General features: G+C 52.6%; 1 long non-coding RNA gene across 1 annotated transcript in view; it reads right to left on the bottom strand.

Moving 5' to 3' along the window:
* The window catches only part of LOC103547576 (uncharacterized), a 33,074-nt gene extending 17,989 nt beyond the window's left edge, over positions 1-15,085 (bottom strand). Inside the window, exon 1 of the long non-coding RNA XR_011526469.1 lies at positions 14,838-15,085. This is a non-coding gene — a long non-coding RNA (uncharacterized lncRNA). The remainder of the gene's footprint in view (positions 1-14,837) is intronic.
* Positions 15,086-15,371: the final 286 nt, after the last annotated feature.

The following is a 15,371-nucleotide window of genomic DNA, read 5'->3' as shown; positions in this document are numbered from 1 at the left end:
ATAGTTGCCTAGGGCCTGGGGACATGAGAGGATGGAGAGTAGAGAGCTAATGGGTACGAGGTTTCTTTTCAAAGTGATCAAAATGTTCTAAAATTGATTATAGGGATGGTTGCACAACTCTGTCTATATAATAAAAGCCATTGAATTCACTTTAAATAAGTGAATGTGTGGTATGTGAATTATATCTCAATAAGGTTGTTACAAAAAAACAAGGACAGAGGCCAGCTTGAAGGGGCTTCACTGACTATATTTGGAACAACTTGAAAATTAAGTAAATAATGATAGTAACAAGTTATAATCCATTGAATACAATAGGAATCCATTGTATTTATTGATATAAACCATGCATAGAGAATTTGATGAGTAGCCGGATATATACAGACTCAAAGTTCCTCCCTGAAAAATACTTATTAAGTACCAAGGGAAAAATAATAGCTTTACAGGGAGAAACTTAGCAGACACCACCTTACGCAAATGATCAAAGTTAACATCACCAGTAATGGGATAAATCAAAATCATGCCCCACCTGATAGGATGCTGAGAAGAACTCAGCATCACTTCAGTGATGTTCCTGCCAAAGATGCATAATCTGAATTGAATCACAAGGAAATATCAGACAAACCCACAGTGACAGGCATGCTACATAATAATGGGCCATGGAAGTCAAGACAAGACTGGAACTGTTACAGACTGAAGGAGACTAAAGAGACGATGACAAGCAAATGCAATGCATAATCTAGACTGGATCCCTTCGCTATAAGGATATTGTCAGGACAATTGGCAAAACTGAATGAGGTCTAAGTAGTTGACGGTGATATTGTTAATTTTATGATTTTGATGATTATATTGTGATTATGAGGGAAAATGTCCTTGTTTTTTGGAAATACAAAGTAAAGCATATGTCAGCAATTTATGCTCAAATGGATCTGGGGCAGGATAAGTTCTTTATACTTGACAACTTTTGCATGAGTTTTAGATTGTTTAAAATAAAACAATAAACCATAATGTATATAAAATTGCTGGCCTGTGTTCTTCAAAAATATCTATGTTACAAAAGGCAAAGAAAAGTTGATGGACTGTTTCCAGCTAAAGGAGACTAACAAGAACTTGAAAACTAAATGCAATGAGTGATACTGATTAGATCCTGGACCAGAAAAAAATAATAATATTAAGAACATTATGGGGACAATGGGCAAATTTTGAAGAAGATCTGAAGATTACATAATAGCATTGTATCAACATTAAATTTCCTAATTTTGATTATTGCACTGTCACATGTAGGTGAAGGTCTCCTTCTTAGGAAGCACCCACTCAAGTATTTAGGAACAAGAGTGCATGGTGTCCGCCACTTATTCTCAAATACTTCAATAACAATAATTTTATAAATATATAGGGAAAGAGAAAACAAATGCACCTAAGAAATGAGTATACTGGAGTTCTTTGTACTATTCTTGAAACTTTTCCATAAATTTGAAATTATTTAACAATGAAGCTTTTTTAAAATAATGTGAAAAAAAGAAATATAAAACCCAATGCACATGAATGAAAAACACGCACAAAACAACGCATATTTTGTGAGAACATATAACAACAAAAACATACACAGTAACCACAACCCAGTTGTTCCCTATTGGGCCGGGAGAAGACAATGGGCATGCGCTGGCTAAAAAGAATAAATAAAACAATTTTTTTAAAGACTGGCAGCCTAGAAGAATAACCACCAAATTTCTCACCTCACACTTCTGAGGAATGGGGTGGGACAGGAGTAGAGGCAAGCATGAAGAGGGGAAACATCAGCCAAACCCACACTGTCGCATGTTTTATCTTTATATTTTAGCATAGTTTGAAGTGTTTTATGATATAAAATATGTTCACATATTATTCATGTAATTTTTAAATAGAGGAAAAATGGTGGAACATCCATATAATTTTATCTCGACAGCTATTAAATGTGAGATAGAGCTACATCCCTTGACATGTAAGAATGTCATGGCCTATTGTTAAATTTATTTTTAATTCAATTTGTAGAGTAGCAGAGACAGTATGAATCATTGTTGCAAAAACCAGTTTGTACATGCAACACTGTAACTATCAGTCACCCTACTTCTGGAGAAAGAATTAAGGGGACTTCTATACGCTTCAGTCTGATTGTTTTACAGTGAGTTTGCACTAACTTATGATTTTTAATTAACCATATAATGCATGAACATATTCTCATGAAAAAAATCAATAGTATATGTATTGCTTTTAAGATACACATTACTGTGGGAAAGAGAAAGAATTGTTTCTTAAAGGACAATTGGCATTTTTAAATAAGGAAAGATAAGCTCCTTTTCAACCAAACACAATTTGAAAAAATAATGATTATGTAACTATGCTTCTATCAATACAGCAACCGTTTAAAATAGTGCAAACGCCCAGTGGTGATGTCGTCGGTTTCCGATTTCCCAGGAGAGGATGATCAGACTCTCACCTTCCCTGACTTTCCCACCCACTCTTGACACTCCTGCAAAGTATAAGCCACTCCGTGCATCTCCAAACCCACAAAGCTCTGGGGCTGCCCTGCCTGTGCACGCGAATGTCCCTTTGTCCCTCCCTCAATTTCCACCTGACAAACTCCTGCCTGAGGCTGTCGGGGCGTCACCTCCACTGGGAAATCCTACCTGACTTTCTCGAGGCTGGGGAGGGAACCCCTGTCCTCCTCTCCCCCGACCCCCACCCCGCCACTCCACCCCATCATCCCCACACCCGCCTCCCATCCCAGCCATGCTCCCATTGCCTCGTGGTTCCTCTCCCTAGAGGGCTCACGCTTCGGGCAGTAATTCTTGCCCGGGGGAGTCTCAGGGTGCGGAAAAAGTGCCTTAAGGCCTGACCCCTAGCACCACGCCTCGCCCTAATGACTGGAAAATACGTGCCCGTGCAAATTGCTTTGAAAAGCACTTTGGCAATATATTAAGAACAATGAAAATGTCCAAATCTTGTTGACCCAGGAATGATCCTGAAAAAATAGTCCTCCCCAAAGGAGAAAACCGTATCTTTGAAGATTTCTTTTGAGCATTATTTTAAGGCTGAAAAACTGGACACTCCGGAATATCTAACAATCGAATGGTTAAGTAAATTACACAGTAACAGAGTATTTCTCGGGCGTTGAAGAGGACTTATGAGAACTACGGCACGTGGCAAACATTTAGGCGAGGACTCGAGTAGAAATGGCTGAATACTAAACTGCATATTCACCATGACTAAATGATGTAACTTAAGTACGCGGTGAAAAAAAAGACTGAGTTTTTTTGTTTTGTTTTTTAAAGAAAGAGGGTGATGAATTCAGGTTTGGCCACTGGGATTTTTTCCTTCTTTAATTCTATCATTGTTGTTCTAACCGTATGAACAGTGTGTAGAGGTTGGAAGCGGCGTTAAGAGGTCTCAACACAGTTTATACGACTTAAAAACCGAGAGAGGTATTTTTCAGGCAGAGGAGTGCATTTCTAACGGAAGGATTCTGGCACCTTGACCTGCCCGTGGAGGCCGGGGCCTGGGAATGGGATTCCCAGCGTCTTTCGGAACAAAGCCACAGCCACCGAGTGCACCTGGACGAACCGGGGGGACAGGCGCCCCGCGCCCGCTGCCCACCGCTCTGCAGCCGCGACCCGAGTCCGGTGGGGCGGAGCGGAATGAGGGGGTCTCCTTCAGCGATCGGTCCCTTCAGACTGGCTTCCCTTTTAGCAACCCGCACGTCCCTACCAAGATCAGCTGGTGCGCTGACCAAAACGAAGGATGGAGAAAAATTGGGGAAAAGGCAGATCGCTCTAGCGGAGAGGCGCCCGCGCTCGGTTCGGGTCGCGGCCTCCCCATTTCCGGCCCCGCCCCTCCCCACTCTCCCGCCCCGGAGCCCCGAGCCCGGCTCTTGCGCCAGTGCTCCGGGAACCCAGCTTTCGCGGCTTCTCTCCGCTCCTCGCGGGCCTCCTTCTCCCCTCCCTCTTTCCCTTTCTGCCTTCTCCACGCACACAGTCCTCCCCCCATCACCGCGACCTCCAGCACCGCCTTCACCACCACCATCACCCCAAAGATTTGCAAACTTTGCCCCTGCAGAGTGGACTCTTCCGAGGGTTCTCCACGGAAAACTGGCAGGACCCAGTCCAGAGATGAAGACACACGCCTGAGCATCCCGGCTCCATCTCTCCAGGCGGCGCCGGCCTCGCCCGTGGGGAAGGGAAGGCGAAAGCCCGAGTATGGGGAAGGCCGAGGCAGGTCCCTGGGCGAGGAACGACGGAGCGAGCGCGGGGACACTGGAGATGGCGACGGGGCGGAGCCAACTCCACCCTGTGACCCTGAACGCTATCCGTCTATCCGCCCGTCTGTTTTTTGGGATTTGGGGATCGTCTACCAAGGCCAGGATTTCAGAGTGGAGCGCTCACTTCGCATCCCGCAGTATCCCCAAAAGTTTGTTCTCCAGGAGTATCCAGGAGTGAGAGAGAGAACGAACTCAAGTAACACGTGAATGCATTCTCACTCTCCTAAAAACATGCAGTCAGGGCCTCAGAGAATGACATACGCTCACTCCCCCAGCTCACTTCTTTCGGGAAAAGCTGTCTCGCTCAGTTGTTCTTCCGGCTCTCGCTCCATACTCTACGGGTCTCACAGAAGTGCGGAGCGTGGGTCGTGATTATTCTTACACAAACGGTGCGACACTCCGAGACTGTTCCTCAGCAGAGGCCGCAGGTGTCTGCCCCAGAAAGGGAGAGAGACCAGCTCCCGGCGAGAAATGCCTTTGCACAGTTCGATGCAGTTTGTTGAACTATTTGCCTAAGAGACGTTCTACTTTCCCAGGAAAAAAAAAAAAGATGTTAATAATGAAAAGGAAATGGGATTAAAATCTTTTTTAAAAGTAGGTAAACAACCCGGTTCGGCAGACATGCGCGCGCGCAATCTGAGCTTGGATACATTTGCGTTTTATTCGCTGAAATTGCCTCGGACTCGTCTCCGCGCTCATCTCACCACCCCTGCCCCCCATTGCCCGTGGCCGAGGCCCAGAATCCGCGACGTCTTCGTCCTGCGGCCGCCAGAGGACACGGCCTTCCCTGGAGAGCCCAGCCCCTCCGCGCGCTCGGAACTCGGGCTTCCCGGTCCAGCCTCCCCGCGATCGCCGCGCCCCCGCCGCCCTTCCCGCGCCCAGCCCGGAGCCCGCCACTACCGAGGACCTTGACCTCGCGCGGACCTCGTCGCCTCGTTTAGCTCTCCCTGACCTGCTTTTGAACCCGCTAATCCTGTCCCGAACTCTCGCCCCGCAGCCATGCCTCGCCCCAGCCCCGGCGCTCTAATTCCCGCTGACCCCGCCGCCCCTCGCGGCTCGCCGGGCTTTGAAGGGCGGCGAGGGCTCCGGGCCTCCGAGTGCGGTGCGATCTGGTGCGCGGGCTGGGACCGCCCGGCATCGCCCCTGCCCGCGCTCACACGCCCTCGGACCCAAACAGTCTCGTGTTGCAAACATTCTTTCCTTCTCTTGCTTTGGCTGGTTTCCCCTTAGTTTAACTCGTTTCTTTAAGAAACCTATCAGACCCACAAAGATCAAAATGTTGGGTAACATGCTAAGCTGGCGACGCTGTGGGGAAGCCGGCACCTTCACACGGAGCTGGAGAATCATGAGGGCGCAGAAAGGGTAAGCCGGAGGCGGGCTGTCCGGAGCGAGCGCCAGGCGCGGGCCAAGGCGGAAAAGGCAGGACCGAGAACGGAGGCCAGCGTGACTTCACTCCTATTTTTAAGGGGGGAGGGTGTGGATACATGTCTGAGATGGGGCAAGAACTTGTAGTTTCTAGGGATGGGGCTGAGGGTCTGGAGAAGAGACCCCCACTTTTCATTTTATAATCCTTTGTGCTGTTTAGAATTTTTTCCCTCAGATGAATGTTTTCCTTTTTTAAAAAAACTGGATTTTAAGAAACTGCTTAAAAGTTAATGGAATTAGTGCACTCCATACGCACTTACCAACAAAACCCCCCCACACACACACCCCCAAGATGTGGGTCTGCTTGTTTGTTTGGGGTTTTTGTCCGTATGTTTGTCTTGTTTCCTCTGCCAACTGAACACGAGGCAATGTGTTTCCCTTCTTGGCCCTTCGTTTATTACAAGGCCTCTGAGGCTGTGCAAAAGAGTCTCTTTAAGGGGAACTATTTTCAGAGGCAGTATTCTAGCCAGGAAAACAAATCTGTGCTTAGTTGCCAGCTGGCAGGTGCATCTGTGAACCACCAGGCGGAGTGGTCCCAAAGGATCAACCTCAGAGGTCCCCTGCCTTGACTCCCCGTTGGGTCGGACTGTCCGAGGGAAGGTTAACAGTCTCCAGCCAGCACGCTGCCCTACCACTGGATTTAGATCTGTTTGGTTCACAACTGTCCCCCAGTACCTGGCAGCACGTTGGGCATATAGTAGTAGCTCAATAAATACTTGTTGAACGAAGGCTATTCCAAAGAGTGTACAGCAGCTCCTGGAGAATCATCCCCAGAAGACATAAATTCCTGACGACATCTGGGGTGCGAGGACAGTCTCCCTAAGTGGTAATTTCAAGCAGACCTTGGCTAGACCAGGGCATTCCAGGCATTCCGACAGAGGCCCAACAATCACCCAACACCAGCTGCCAGGCACCTCCTCATCCTTCCGTTTCAAAAGTCCCTTGCCACCGTCAGGAGACGGAGAATTCTCCCAGGCCCTCTGCACCCTCGCCCCTGGGTAACTCCCTTTACTACACAGCCAGCGCCAGGCCTGGTGGTGGAGAACCCTCAGGCCCTACTATCTGGACCCACCTCACCCCGAGAGCAGGGAAGCCTCAGCCATGAGGTAGGGGAGTCCGCAGAGCCAGGGTCACCGCAGAAAGCATGCCAGACGCGGCCTCCTTGACTTCCCTTCGCCGAGCTCAGCCTGGAACCCGCCTGCGGGTGACACTGATCGCAAACGATCGCTTCTTGGGGCAACAAGGCCCAAGACTCGCGCGTTCCCCTGCGCTGGGGACTTGGGAGGAGGGTGGTTGGTGACCTTCAATGTACAGTGTTGCGGTGGGTGCGGCCAAGACAAAAAGGGGCCGTGTCTTTATGGTAAGTCGCATGAAGTCGGGGAGGGAAGACCAGCAGCTGCCCTCGAGGCAAGCATCGAAACAAAATGGCTTTTGAAACCTATTCCAACAACGTTGAAAAGGGTTTCACTAGATTCGTCTGAATTGTGACACCTCAGACAGTCAAAGGTTTCAAAGGATGTAGAAGCCACCGGCGCAGCCCAGGGGGTCACTCCTGCTCTTTCCCGGGGGAGCCTCGGGGGAAATGCCTGGGAAAGGTGGAAGGGGGTCAGGACACTGCCCGCCGCCGTGCCCCTGCCTCCGGGCCGCCCGACTCGGGTCCTTGGATACTTCTCGGGCTCGCGTGGCTGTCCCTCCCTCGCATATCCCTGAGTCGTTCTTCCCAGGACCTGGGGAAAGGACGCCGGGCTGCCGGGGGTCCCCGACTGAGAAGGGGAGAATCTGGCTTGCGCTGCGGCGCTATAAACACGAGAAGCTTGGCGGTGTCCCCGCCAGGGCCCTGAGTTGGATGCCTCGAGTCGGGGTTCCAGTCGCGGAGCGGGGCCTCGGCTCGCGTCTTCTCTGGGCTCAACGTCTTTCGAGAAAGGCGAGGTTGGGCGGGACCAGCCGGAGATGTGCTCTCCCGCGGCTGGAGATTTATTTCTCCCGCTCGCCCACCCAGACTGCACCGAGGCAGCTGGGGTTGAGGGCCCTGAAGCTGGGCTTGCAATTCACAGACACACAACCTTTCCTTGTCCCCATGGGTGCGGCTAACCTCGTCATTCCTTCATCCACCGGGCGGGAGGAGGATGGGGGGGGCCAACTAGTACTGCCTGTGTGCTCTGGCTCTAAGCCTTAAAGGATAAAAGCTTACGTTTTCTTTCCTCTGACACCCACCAAGTGCCAGGTACTAGATAAAATGGCAACGTGGATTAACTTACTCCTCATAGCAACTCTATTAATTTGGTACTAATATTATCTCCATTTAGCAGATGGAGACACTGAGGCATAGGGAGATCAAGCACCCCATTAGCAGCTAGTTAGTGGTGGAGGGAGGATTCTAACCCAACCTACTCCAGAGTCAAGGCTCTGAATCTTTACTCCAAAGCCTGTAATTCCGGGGCTGGCCCCGTGGCCAAGTTCGCGTGCTCTGCTGCAGACGGCCCAGCGTTTCGTTGGTTCGAATCCTGGGCACGGACATGGCCCTGCTCATCAAACCACGCTGAGGCGGCGTCCCATATGCCACAACTAGAAGGACCCACAACGAAGAATATACAACTATGTACTAGGGGGCTTTGGGGAGAAAAAGGAAAAAAATAAAATCTTTAAAAAAAAAAAAAGCCTGTAATTCCTACAAGCCTCCCAGTCTGGCCCTCCCCTCCTCATTGGACAGAAGTGGAAAGGAGGCTTCCGGAAGGTGACCGATTAGCTGGGGACACACAGCCAGTGGTTGGCCTGTCGCTGAGCCTCACCAGGCTCCTCCAGCTGCTCCTAGAAAACTTCCTCCTTCTGGCTGAGCTGCCAGGAGGGATCCCCGAGCCCAGGGCACACCCACACTCTCACACAGTTAAGGCAGAACCAATGCAAATGCCTATCAATGAGGAATGGATAAGCAAATGTAGTAGAACCATACAATGGAGTGTCATTCGGGCACAAAAAGGAGTGAAGTTCTGATAGATGCTACAACACGAATGAATCTTGAAACATTATGCTCAGTGAAAGGACCTAGACACAAAGGCCACATATTCTATGATTCTATTTATATGAAATATTCAGAATCGGCAAATCTATAGAAACAGAAAGTAGATTGGTGGTTGCTTAGGGCTGAAGGGGGACAGGAAGTTGGGGGTGATAGCTAAAGGGTACAGGTTTCTTTTTGAGGTGATGAAAATGTCCTAAAACTTACTGTGGTGGTGGTTGCACTATATCTGTGCATGTACTAAATATTTTAATATATGTGCGAAAATACTAAAAGCCATTGAGTTGTGCACTGTAAATGTGTGAACTGTATGTAAATTATATCTCAATAAAACTGTTACCAGAACAGCAAAAGCAAAACAATACATACGTTGTTCTGGCCGGTGAGGCCAATGCCAGCCACAGTAAATGCAGATTCTGCTCTTCGAGAGCCTGCGTCCTCGAAGTCCAGGTTTCTTTCTGTCTCTGCAGAGGCCACCACTCCCTGCAAGGGCCCCGTGTCCCTAAATCTGAAAGCCGCCACCCCAGCTGCTGTGCCAGAGCCACCGAGCAGCAGAATCCACCCCGTGAGTGAGTTTGGGAGGGAGCCTAGTTCTCAGAGTGAAGTGAGAGGGAGGGGAGAGATTTTCGCCTTGGCATGACCTCAGGATCTGGCGCCTAGTTTTGAATCCACACAAACCAGCTGTATGAACTTGGTCTCAGTTTCCTCCTCTGCAGAATAGGGCAATCAAGTCCACCCTATGGGTGGTCATGACCATTTCATGGTAGCAGAGCCTAGCACAGCTCTGGGCGCTTAGCCATGTAGCCCTGCTAGAAAACAAATCAAAGGCCAACCAATTTAGGGGATGATCCAGGTAAAATCAAAATGTAATAGGAGTGAACAGATTCTGTTTGTTAAGAAAGCAGGGAATTTTTTAGAAGATTTTCTCAAGTCTCTGGCTTCTCTTCGTTGGTTTAAACTCCGCACCTGGATGGGATGGTAATTTCCAAAGAAAGACTAATAAAGAGGGTGCTCCTGCACCAGTGGGGAGAAGGCTGCTGGAGAAGAAGGGAAATCAGGGTGTGAGCAGGGGGGCAGGAGGGAAGATAGAGGGAAACTGCTGAGGTCTGAGGGGCCAGGTGGGGAGGACAGCACAGGGGAGGGATGGCCCAGAGGAGAGAGGAAGGCCAGAGAATCAGAAGAAGAAAAGGCCAGGATGAGGTGGCAAAACCTCCGAGCTGGGGAGGGAGGAAGGAAGATTTGCAGAGAACTACCCGGGAAGAGGAGTGAAGCGGAGAAAGCTTTGGAGGGACTGTCTGGAGGAAAGCAGATGGGAAGACAAGATCACCAGATGGGGAGTCCCCAAGCCTCCATCTAGAGCCTGGGGACACCCATTCCCACAGTGGCTGCTGACTCCACCCCCGTTCCTGCTTGGCCAGCCACCTCCCCCCTCACCCTTGGGGAGCCTTTCCTCAAGAGAATCCTGAGTTCTATGGGTGGGGAGCTTTTTGGATCAAGTTGGATACCTGTGGCTTGGGTCTGGTTGGGTGCTGGCCAGGCCTATTCACTCTCTCTGACCCCCCTACCCCCCAAACTGCCCCTACCTTCCAGACCCTACCACTACTGGCTTTCCCCCTCCCCCATCCCACCCCCCTACACCCCAGCCCACCCCACCACACCCCACCCTACCCCAAGTCCTGGCCAAAATAACTGTTTCTCATTCCATGAGTCTACTTACTGACCACCTCCAGACCTTGCTCCTGCCTTTCATCTGGCAATGCCCTCTTCCCCTACTCTTGGCCCATTCAGGGGTTCCCAACCAGGCTTCACCTGGAAGCCTTTGAAATATGAGGAGCCTGCTGGGAACCCCATTTGAAACCATTTGGTCTGCAGTCCAGCACTAATAATTGTTTCTAAGTTCTCCAGGTGATGCTGTGTGGCAGGTGTTGAGAACTCCTTTGCCTCCTCTCTTAAGCTTTCTTGGCCCTGGTCCAGGACCAAAGTCAAGGCAGGAGCTGATACCCACTGGGTGGTATGTACCTGGAGGATCTCATCAGACCTGGCCTGCTGGCAACAGTCCCTCCAGTCTGGCCCTCTTTACAGACTGGCCTAGACCCACAGCCTCCTATGGGCAGCCCTCCCCAACAGGCCCCGAGACTCAGGCTCAGGAAAGGCACCAGCGGGTTTGTATCAGACCTGGCACTGGCAGCAGATTTTGATGACCCTAGAGCTCCAACAGCCCAAGTGGAAGAGGAGACAAAGCCAAGCAGGAGGCTGTTGTCTTGGAGGGCCCAAGCTTCGCCTAGGAGACAGCTTAAGGAGTCCAGGCTCACACCCCAGGACCCCGGACTGGTGTGGCACCCTGGGGTGGCAGCTGAGGCTACCCGTCCTGCAGCCTAGAGGACACAAGTGAACTGGAGGCAACTGGGTGTCCATAGGCCATGGCCAGAGAGGGTAAATGCCAGGCAGTAGGACAGGCAGCCGCCGAGGTGGTGCAGCAGCTGTGGCCTTCCCCATCTCATCCTGCACTAGGCCAGCCCAGCCCAGCTCTTCCCACAGGGGTGACCTCCACCCTCAGAGAGGGCACCACTAAGGCCCCAAGAGTCCTATTCCAGCAGAATCCTCAGCATTCAACACCAGCATTGAGCACAGTCAGGCCTCCGTCATTTTGTGTTGCCTGAAATGAGGCAGTGACTGCAGTGACTGAGCCCGCAGGCAGCTGGCATCTAGGAGGGGCCTGAACCCTGGGGTGGGAGGAGGCTCCCTCTGCCCCAGCACCTCTCCTGCCCTCCCAAGGAACCACCTCACTCACTGTTAACACTGCCCTCCTTGGGTTCCAGCACCGCTACTCTTCTCAGAAAAAAGTACATTTTATTGTGTTTTACAAAAATAATAATGCTCATTGTAAAAAAGGCCCCAACAGCATCCTATCTCCTTTTAAAATGCCAACCCCTCCCCACCAGCAAGTGGGACAGTGGGTCCCTCCCTTATGCACCAGTGCAGAGGTCTGGCTCCCAGGCACATAGGAGTGGGGCGCAGGCGGGGTCAGAGAGGGAAGGGAGGCACCAATTGTTTTTGCCAGCTGGGGCTTGTGCTTCCCAGCTGAGTCTGTAAGGAGTGTCCTTCTCTGTTCACCCCAAACCCTGGCACCCCTAAGCTGCAGGGGAGCCCCCTATCTCAGCAGTGATGTCTGGGGGCCCAGTGAGTGCCACACAGGATCTCCCAGGGACCTTTTGATGGGGTCCTGAAACCAGCAAGAAGAAAGGTGGACAAGAGACCAGACAGAAAGGGGGTGAGGCAGGGCAGAGAAACCCAGACCTCCTGAGCCTCTAAGCCCCCAGGAATGGGCTGGGGAGATACAGAGGCGTGGAGGGGAGCAGGGTGGTAGAGACAGAGAGGCCAAGGGGGATGACAAGAAAGAAGCAGAATTCAGCCAGAGAAGGCACCTCAGCAAAGGGAAGAGGCAGCAGAAGGGGTGGGGCTGAGCTGATGCCAGGGGCCCAGGCCGGAAGAGCTAGACTGGTGTGCCTGCCAGAGCACCCTAGGGATACGGAAGAAGGAATAACAGCCAGACACAGGACCAGGTCTCTGAAGTTCCAGGTTCTGAGCACCAGAAGAGGATGCTGAAGGCTCCCACCAGAGCAGCAGGACCACTGGCAGTGGAAGGCTGGAGGGCTTGGCTATGAGGTCCAAGTAGCACCTGCTGGAACCCAGGCTCCGACTCCCACCCAACCAAGCACACAACTTGGCTCCTCTAGAACCCAGGACAGGAGGCACATTTCCAATCCCAGAGGGCCCACTGGCAGGCATGAGAGGATGCTATTTACCCACAGGCAGGCAGGGACCCAGCTCTCAGAAGCATTGAGGCTCAGGAAGTCAGTATGACCCACTGAACATGGAAAAGATGGGTGGGGAGAGACTAGTGGATCCCTGGAGAAAGACTAGATCAGGCTCAAACCCCCAAAAAGCAGCAGGAATTGGAGGGTGGTGGATGGTGCTGAGCAAAGTGAGGCTGGAGGGAGGATAGCCTCTTTCCCCAACTCAAGCCGATCCTTGGAGAAGTCCTCTGGAGACCTAGTCCTAAAGAGCATGTGAGTGGAGCTGGGGTTGGTAGTGCCCCTTCACGATGTGCCCTCTTCCCACTACGCCCCCTCCCCCACTGTGAGTGGAGGACTTGCACCACGCGGGGGGTGGGGGGGGGGAGAGAACTTGTGGACTCCAGCCCAGAACACAGCAGCTCCCTGTGACCAGACCCACTTGCCCTGCAAAGCTGAAGTCCACTAACTCCCTGGGATGGGTGGAGGCCTGCATGGACACTGATGGGGGGATGGAGCTGGGCCTCAGGCAGCGGCCCCACAGGATCCAGGAAAAGCCAGATCAGCACCTGGGGTTTGTCTACACTGGAGCCCTGGCAGGTTTAGAGCCACTGAGAAAGCAGTTTAGGCCATCACCCTGCCTCCTATCGGCTAGCATCCCCCCTTCCCCAACCAACATCCCTCACTCCAGGCTCTTGAATCGCTTTACAAAAAGGGAGGGGGTTCAAGAAGCAGAGGACATTCTCCGGATCCCTAGGATCTTGGCTGGGCTGAGATGACAATGAGAACGAGTGTGTAGACTGGCAGTGAGAGCAAGGCAGCAGGCATGGGACGCCAGTCCTCCGGACCAACGGCTGCGGGTGAGGAATCCCAAAACGTAGTGAATTCGCACCAGGCGGACTTAGGACGCTTGGAGATCTGCGTCCAGCTTACCCTGGGCAGAAGGCCCCCCAGAGCCAAACACTGTCCTAACTATGCAAGCGCTCGTGCACACACACACAGACACAGCAAGGCCAACCCCCCCATCCCTGCCACATTGAGGTACCTGGGTACAGGCACTCCCAGCCTTCCTAATCCAGCATACGCAGGAGGTATCCCGGCAGGATGCAGTTTCCCGAGAGGGAAGGACATGGATGGGAGCCCAGTGGCTCTGCATGACCCGCCTCCTGGGCGGGGAACAGGGCCGCCCTGGCAGCGTGCCCCAGGAGGAACTGAGGGGCTGGCGGCGGCCTGGGTTGAAGAGCCAGGACACAAGAGGCAGCCCAGGCGCCCGGATTGGCCTGGCCGGAGTCTCTCAGCGGGGCCAGAGCCCGGGCTTGGCGAGGAGATGCAGCGCCTTCTACCCGAAACACACACGCTCACTATGGGCGCCCTCCGCCTCAGCGCGCAGAAGCCCCGAGTTCCCTCCTCAGTCCGCACATCCCAGGCCTGCGGAGAAGAGAGAGCCGGGACTTCTGCTGGACGCCAAATCCCGGACCGCCAGGAGAATGCGAGGAAAGAAGAAAGGGCGCGGGAGGAAGAAGACTGGGAACGTCAAAGAGTTAACCTGGAGCTGGCCTGCAGCCCGCCTCGCGTGCTCCCTGCCCGCTCCTCCCGCAGCCGGGGAAAGGGAAGCGGCCCCCACTTCCCAGGTCCTGGCTCCGAGGACGCTGCCAGAGGCCGCCCGCCTCTCCTGGCAGAACGGCCAGGCTCACCCGGGCGTGTGCGCGCACGCGGAAGCCCATCCCTGGACTTCAGAAGAGGACGCTGGACCGAGACCTGGGCTACTGGCATGGAAAGACATCATTCGTGAAACGAAAACTTAAAAGGGTGCAAACAAAACCTGGCTGGTTCAGTAGGTGCTGTTGCATTTTTCTTCGAACGGAAACCTGGGCCTCGCATGTGGTCGGAAGGTTTGGCCCGAGCGTTTGCTTTCTGCTAAATTTTTCTATACTAGACGCGTCTTACTTGAATAATAAAAAGTAAACTTGAGAGAGCCAGAGAGGGAAAAGACTGAGGTGCGGAGCGGAGATGACGGGCTGGAATCAGGCGCTCAGCATCAGACTGGGCTGGGGCTCAGCAGCCCCTCCAGGGGCCAAGATCAGAAGGACCAAGCGCAGGGCTCATGTGGCACACGCGGCATGGGTTCTTCCAGCCGAGCTCGGTCCCGCTGGGTCACACACCTCAGGGCCTTTCTGTAGCTATAAACCAGCGCCCCAGGCGCCACCAACTCTGAGCACTCGGCTCTGGTCCGCGCTGCTCTCCCTCTGAACACCCTGCCCCACACCCTGGGTGCAAACCCACCGCTCCCCTCCCCCCCCCCCCAAATTACCTTGCGGCGGAGCTTCTTTCCTTCTTTCCTTCCCTCCTTTCCGTTAGCAGGCTTCCTCCTCTGCCCCCTTTACCCTCCCTTTTTCACCCCCGAGTCCCAACCCCTGCGCGGAGGCGCCATTAGTCACCCAATTAAATAATTGGTGTTCCTCCGCCCACCTCTCCTTCTGCTGGGGACATCTGAGATTGGACACATACACACACTCAACTGCTCACATGCACACTGGACACACACTAAGGTACTGACACACACGCACACTCATATACCCGACCACGCGCTCACCGGAGTCAATGGAGACGGCATCAGCAACATAGCCCGCCCTGCCACAGCCGCGTAAATCCGGCACCTCCACGGGCCCTGCCCCCACAGACACTCTCAGACCCTCTGACAGACTGAAGCACCCTTCTCACTCTAGCCTGAGGTTAAGAAAAGGGAAGCAAAGTTTTCGGTTATAGCGCTATTGGGGAGGGGTCAGCGGACCTCCCGCGGGCACACACATGTTTGCACACATGTCTTCCTGGGGTCTCTGAATCT

Source organism: Equus przewalskii, chromosome 14, assembly GCF_037783145.1.
Source record: "Equus przewalskii isolate Varuska chromosome 14, EquPr2, whole genome shotgun sequence".
NCBI classification, from domain to species: domain Eukaryota; kingdom Metazoa; phylum Chordata; class Mammalia; order Perissodactyla; family Equidae; genus Equus; species Equus przewalskii.
Note: the sequence above shows the minus strand (reverse complement) of the source record. Positions and strands in the feature narration are given on the sequence as shown.